The sequence below is a fragment of the Neoarius graeffei genome, chromosome 18, assembly GCF_027579695.1.
Source record: "Neoarius graeffei isolate fNeoGra1 chromosome 18, fNeoGra1.pri, whole genome shotgun sequence".
NCBI classification, from domain to species: domain Eukaryota; kingdom Metazoa; phylum Chordata; class Actinopteri; order Siluriformes; family Ariidae; genus Neoarius; species Neoarius graeffei.
In genome coordinates this window covers 16,585,284-16,593,272 of record NC_083586.1, presented here as the reverse complement: position 1 = coordinate 16,593,272, position 7,989 = coordinate 16,585,284, and positions in this window count along the sequence as shown.

The window sequence follows — 7,989 nt, the reverse complement described above, 5'->3', positions numbered from 1 at the left end:
GAATGAAACTTTGAATATATGGAATGAATCCCCGAATATATGGAATGAAACTTTGAATATATTGAATGAAACTTTGAATATATGGAATGAAACTCTGAATATATGGAATGAAACTTTGAATATATTGAATGAATCCCCGAATATATTGAATGAAACTTTGAATATATGGAATGAATCCCCGAATATATGGAATGAAACTTTGAATATATTGAATGAAACTTTGAATATATGGAATGAAACTCTGAATATATGGAATGAAACTTTGAATATATTGAATGAATCCCTGAATATATTGAATGAAACTTTGAATATATGGAATGAAACCTTGAATATATGGAATGAAACTTTGTATTCTGCCCCCGCTCCCACAGCTCGGCAGACAGACAACAGGTCCCAAGAAAAACTCTCACTCAGAGGAGAGTATTAGAGTATATTGAGAAACGCTGTAAAATTCGACAAACAAAATTTACAAATTAGTTTTATATACAGAAAATACCTGTTATACAAATATGATACACGAGGGGAATGACTTTGTCACTGTCGCTTCGTTGCACATAAAAGAAGTAAACACTAATAAAACCACAAGCATTCGCCAGAGTGTTAACAATGTCTTTATTGTTTAAAATAGCCACAACCAAATCCCGAGCCGACTGACTCATTTTTGCTGCAGGACGCCGGCAGTGCCTTCATGACGTCAGCCAAGTTTCATTCCATATATTCAGAGTTTCATTCAATATATTCGGGGATTCATTCCATATATTCGGGGATTCATTCAATATATTCAAAGTTTCATTCAATATATTCAAAGTTTCATTCAATACATTCGGGGATTCATTCAATATATTCAAAGTTTCATTCAATATATTCGGGGATTCATTCAATATATTCAAAGTTTCATTCAATATATTCGGGGATTCATTCAATATATTCAAAGTTTCATTCAATATATTCGGAGATTCATTCCATATATTCAATGTTTCATTCAATATATTCGGGGATTCATTCCATATATTCAAAGTTTCATTCAACATATTCGGGGATTCATTCAATATATTCAAAGTTTCATTCAATATATTCGGGGATTCATTCCATATATTCAATGTTTCATTGAGTATATTCGGGGATTCATTCAATATATTCAAAGTTTCATTCAATATATTTGGGGATTCATTCAATATATTCAAAGTTTCATTCAATATATTCGGGGATTCATTCCATATATTCAATGTTTCATTCAATATATTCGGGGATTCATTCAATATATTCAAAGATTAATTTCCTGAACGGCATGCCATAATTAATATATATATATATATATATATACATATATATATATATATATATATATATATATATATATATATATATATATATATATATATAATGTATGTGCGTGTGTGTGTGTGTGTGTATGGATATAATATATATAAAATGTGTGGCGGGGGGGCGTGGTCAAGCGTCAGTCTGTGACCGGAGGGCGGAGTCAGGGAAGGTAAGTGGCAGAATCACTGCCACCTGAGGTAAGTGGCAGAATCACTACACCTGAATTAACCTGTTTGTGTGTCTTCCCAGGAGCCGCACCCTATTTAAGGAAGAGAGCGAGAGCAGAGCGGGCTCTCTCTCCCCAACCAGATGACTTGTGTGTGTGTGTGTGTGTGTGTGTGTGTGTGTGTGTGTGTGTGTGTGTGTGGCTGGGAGAGTGTGTTTGCGACTGAAAAGTGCAAATAAAAAGAGTTAGTGAGAACTCCATACTGGCCTGCCGTGCTTCTGTGCTCTACCCACCTAAACACTTGCTACAGTGGTGCCGAAACCCGGGTCGGAGCGCAGGAGAAAACAGCCCCATGGAGTCCTCCCCCTTCAAGGACTTGGCCCATGCCCTCACCATGGCCCAACAGAGCCAGCACCAGGCGCTGGTCGCGCTCCGGGAAGAACAGGAGCGAAGGTTCGAGGTGCTGGCGCAGCAGGAAGATCGCCGGGCATTCCGGCACCAGCACGACGACCCCGAGGTCTTCCTCATTCTCTTTGAGCAGGCAGCAGAGGCGCTACAGCTCCCCGCTGACAGCCGGCTGGTCTACGCGGACCTCCGCAGGGCTGTCCTCCAGCGCGTGGGTTGTACTCCGGAGCAGCAGCGGCAGCGCTTCCGCATGCTGCGCCTGGAGGAGGTCGGCCGGCCAGCCATTTGTGTTTGGCCAGCAACTCCGGGACGCCTGCCGCCGGTGGCTGAGGGCCAACAACCGCGACGCCAAGGAGATCATCAATCTGGTGGCGCTGGAGCAGTTCGTCGCTCAACTTCCAGAGGGAACCGCGGAGAGGGTCCAGTGCCATCGCCCGGCGTCGCTGGATCAGGCCATTGAGCTGGCAGAGGACCATATGGCGGCCATTCCAACGGCAGGACAGTGTGTCTCCCCTCCCCTCTCTTTCTCTCTCTCCTTCTGTTCCTCTCCCTCACCCCATTCCCCCACCGCGGAGGCGGGGGCTGGCTCCACCCCAGCCGGCTCCCCGCACCCGCGGTGTCCTTTCTTCGCCTACTTCCATGTCTGTGTCTTCCCCCCCTCAGGTGAGTGATAACCGCAACACCGGTGCAGAGAGAGAGCCCGGGCCGGTGTCCTGGCACTGCGGGGAGCCAGGGCACCTCCAGCATCAGTGCTCGGCGATGGAGGTGTGCGCGGTGGTCCGGATCCCCGACGCACCAGGAGCCGCCCTCGATCGGGCCGGAGCGTATCGCATACTGGTGAGTATCCAAGGGGATACGTATCAGGCTTTGGTGGATTCCGGCTGTAATCAGACCTCAATCCACCAAAGCCTGGTGCAAGACGAGGCATTTGGCGGAGCACAATTCGTGAAGGTGTTGTGTGTGCACAGGGATGTTCACAGCTACCCTTTAGTGTCAGTTCACATTCTGTTTCGAGGGGAGAAATTTATAGTAAAGGCGGCGGTTAATCCTCGCCTCACCCACTCTATATAATTTTGGGGACTGATTGGCCGGGATTTCGGGATTTAATGACTCATTTAGTAAAGAGTGGGTCCTGCAGCAGTTTAATAAGGGAAGGTCCCGGTGTGGCATTGGCGGGAGCAGCTGTCACAGAGCCGTCTACGTCAGCTCCGCATCAGAGTGAGGAGCCACCGGCCCCTCCTCTCTCTCTCGGGGAATCCCTCGCAGATTTCCCGTTAGAGCAGTCGCGAGACGAGACTCTGCGGCATGCGTTTGACCAAGTGAGAGTAATTGATGGTCAAATGCTCCAGCCAAGCGCTGCCCCGTCCTTCCCCCACTTCACAATTATGAAGGATAGATTATACCGAGTGACGCAGGACACTCAGACTAAAGAGCGAGTCACGCAGCTTTTGATTCCAAAGAGCCATCGGGAATTGGTATTCCAGGCGGCTCACTTTAATCCCATGGCTGGACACTTGGGGCAGGATAAAACACTAGCCCGAATAATGGCCCGATTCTATTGGCCGGGGATTCGCGGCGATGTCCGTAGGTGGTGTACGGCGTGCCGCGAATGCCAGTTAGTAAATCCAGCGGCCGTTCCAAAAGCGCCTTTGCGCCCTCTACCATTAATTGAGACCCTGTTCGAAAGAATTGGAATGGATCTCATCGGGCCATTAGATCGGTCAGCACGAGGGTACCGCTTTATATTAGTTCTAGTGGACTATGCAACGCGATACCTGGAAGCAGTGCCTCTTTGCAATATCTCAGCACGCAGCATTGCGGAGGCGCTCTTCTGGGTCATCTCCCGAGTTGGAATCCCGAAAGAGATTCTGACTGATCAAGGCACCACGTTTATGTCACGAACACTAAAGGAACTGTATAAGTTGTTGGGTATTAAGCCGATCCGCACCAGCGTTTATCACCCACAAATGGACGGTTTAGTTGAACGGTTCAATCGCACCCTCAAAAATATAATTAAGAAATTCGTAAGCGAGGACGCACATAATTGGGATAAATGGCTCAAACCCTTGTTGTTTTCAGTGCGAGAGGTCCCACAAGCCTCCATGGGGTTCTCCCCATTTGAATTGTTCTACGGGCGTAAGCCGCGCGGCATTCTAGATGTGCTGCGGGAAAATTGGGAGGAGGGACCTTCACAAAGTAAAAATGAAATCCAATATGTTATTGATCTGCGCGCAAAACTCCACACACTCGCCCACCTAACCCAGGAGAATTTGCGGCAGGCCCAAGAACGACAAACCTGCCTGTACAACAAGGGTACGCACCTCAGGGAGTTTGCACCAGGAGACAAAGTACTCGTACTGTTGCCCACATCGAGCTCTAAATTAATCGCCAGGTGGCAAGGACCCTTTGAGGTCACACGGCGAGTCGGGGACATCGACTATGAGGTGAGGCGAATGGACAGGGGTGGGGCGTTACAGGTATACCACCTCAATCTGTTAAAACGTTGGAGTGAGGAGGTCCCCATTGGCGCTGGTGTTGGTGGTTCCTGAGAAGGCGGAGCTGGGGCCGGAGGTTCAAAAGGGAAAATTGGCATCACCCACCGCTCCGGTCCCCTGTGGAGCCCACCTCTCACCGACCCAGCTCGCAGAGGTCACCCGGTTGCAAATAGAATTTTATGACGTGTTCTCGCCCCTGCCCGGCTGCACCCACCTCATAGAACACCACATTGAGACGCCCCCGGGGGTGGTAGTGTGCAGCCGCCCTTACAGACTGCCCGTACACAAGAAAAAGGTGGTTCGGGAAGAACTTGAGACCATGCTCGAAATGGGCATCATCGAGGAGTCCGACAGCGACTGGAGCAGCCCGGTGGTCTTGGTTCCCAAGGCCAACGGGTCGGTCCGGTTCTGTGTCGACTATAGGAAGGTCAACGCAGTGTCTAAATTCGACGCGTACCCAATGCCTCGTATTGATGAGTTGCTTGAACGACTAGGCACGGCTCGCTTTTACTCGACACTGGATTTAACAAAGGGTTATTAGCAGATCCCCTTGACTCCATTATCCTGAGAAAAAACGGCCTTTTCCACACCGTTCGGCCTACGCCAATTTGTCACACTTCCTTTTGGGCTGTTTGGGACGCCCGCTACGTTTCAGCGGCTGATGGATAGGGTCCTTCACCCCTACGCCGCCTATGCGGCCGCCTATCTCGACGATATAATTATCTATAGTAATGACTGGCCGAGGCACCTCCAACATCTGAGGGCCATCCTAAGGTCGCTGAGGTGGGCGGGCCTCACAGCTGACCCAAAGAAGTGTGCGATTGGGCGGGTGGAAGAACGGTATCTGGGCTTCCACTTGGGCAACGGGCAGGTGCGTCCCCAAATTAACAAGACAGCGGCAATTGCGGCCTGCCCAAGACCAAAAAGGGGGTGAGACAGTTCCTGGGGCTGGCTGGCTATTATCGTAGGTTTATACCTAATTATTCGGAAATCACCAGCCCACTGACTGATCTCACTAAAAAGGGGGGCACCAGATCTGGTCCAGTGGATGGAGCAGTGCCAGCGGGCTTTTTCTGAGGTAAAGGCTGCACTGTGTGGGGGGCCACTGTTACACTCCCCTGACTTTTCTCTCCCTTTTATATTGCAGACGGACATGTCGGACAGAGGGCTGTTTTGTCCCAGGAGGTGGAGGGAGAGGATCGTCCAGTGTTGTACATAAGTTGGAAGCTGTCAGTGCGTGAGGGGCTCTACAGCACCATAGAGAAGGAGTGCCTGGCCATCAAGTGGGCGGTCCTCACCCTCCGTTACTACCTGCTGGGACGCCCTTTCACCCTCTGTTCGGACCACGCGCCCCTCCAGTGGCTCCACCGCATGAAGGATGCCAACACGCGGATCACCCGTTGGTATCTGACACTCCAACCCTTTAACTTCAAGGTGGTCCACAGGCCGGGGGCGCAGATGGTAGTGGCAGACTTCCTCTCCCGTCAAGGGGGGGGGGGGGAGTTGGCTGCAGGCCAACCGTGTGTGTGTATGTATATATATGCGTGTGTGTGTGTGTATATATATATATATATATATATATATATATATATATATATGTATATATATATATATATGTATTTATATATATATATATATATATATATATATATATATATATATATACACACACACACACACACGGGTGTGTGTATATATGTGTGTGTGTGTGTGTGTATATATATATATATATATATATATATATATATATATATATATGCACACACACAAGCGTATATATACACATACACACACACAGTTGTGTGTGTGTGTGTATATATATATATATATATATATATATATATATATATTAGTGCTGTCCAAACACTTTAATACACACAGACCAAAACACTTTAATACACACGTGTGTGTGTATATTTTATATATATATATATATATATATATATATATATATATATATATATATATATATACACACATATATTAGTGCTGTCAAGCGATTAAAATATTTAATCGCGATTAATGTCGCGACTGTCATAGTTAACTCGTGATTAATCGCAACTTAATCGCACATTTTTGTCACATGAAAAACCATTGTAATTCTCTTATCAGCATAAAAATAGTGAATGGGCTTGCTTTGTACCAATGTGTTGTTTTTTTTTTTTTTATTGCAGAGCATAACACTACGGAGCCGTAGAGGGGACATGGTGAATAAAAAAAATAAAGCGTGGGAACGACTTATAAGGCGTGTGCATGAGATATTAATGAGCGCGCACGAGTTATAACCCCTGCGCACGCTTTGCGTTAAGGCGTGCGCTCGGGTATTTAAAAGTGAGGGGACGAGTTACTACGGCTCCGTATAACACGTCTTGTCACAGCCACTGCAAAGTCTGGCTGAAGCCGCCGATGGGAAAATGAAAGCTAAGCCAAGCACCGTGGCTCTTTGTCCCGAGGCGCGGCAGCGCGAGCTGCCCGCGCTGGTTCTTTGGGGGGAGGGCAGAGGACTCTGGCTGTGCGGGGCGTGGCATTACAGTCTAGCTGCTATCGTTTTTCTAAGCAAAGTCTCTGTTCTGTTCCAAGTTCCTGGCAGTTTCAAAAGCTTATGAAAAACCTACATCATGTCACAGAGCGTTAATCTCGCGATAAAAAAATTATCGCCGTTAAAATTGAGTCAAGTTAACGCGTTAATAACGCGACATTTTTGACAGCACTAATATATATATATATATATATATATATATATATAAAATACACACACGTGTGTGTGTGTATATACACACATGCATTATTTTTATATGTAATATATATATATATATATATATATATATATATATACACACACACACTACCGTTCAAAAGTTTGGGGTCACTTTGAAATTTCCTTATTTTTGAAAAAAAAGCACTGTTCTTTTCAATGAAGATCACTTTAAACTAATCAGAAATACACTCTATTGACCCTTCCCACTCACGTGACCTTCGTAAACGCGACTGCTATTTTGAACATGAAGAAATAACGGTTTATGGCACAGACCCTTTCGGTTCTCGCTCATCTAACTGCTACAATGACTGCTTAGACTGCAACAATAATACCTAACACACATTTAAGTATCCGTCGTAAAGACGTGAAACTCGTCGAGTGACGAGTGTGTTCATTGATAAGCTAACACAATCTAAAAGTAGACATACCATCACACTGCCCTGGCGCTGTGTACAGTTTACCTTCTATGGTTTGTGCACTCACTATTTGCCATTACTTTCTCCAACCCTGTGTTCGAACTATGCCGATATTTTCGGGGGGTCCCTTTTTTTCCCTTGGGGGGGGGTGCTTGTGCTTGCGCTTGCACTTGTCTCAGAGCGCGGATCTCCAAACACATGAGAAGCCGATCTTACACACATATCACGCGGACTCCACACCTCCACACACGCATCGCGTCTGAAGTCATAACTCATCAGGGGAAATCGTGTCCGCATTGGCATGTTCAAAAAACAACCTCGCGTCAACAATGATACCACACGCAAGAAAAAAAAAAAACAGTCAGGCTACTCAACACATCTGATCCACAGCAGCACCAAAGCATCACTGGAAATCATGTCAACAAC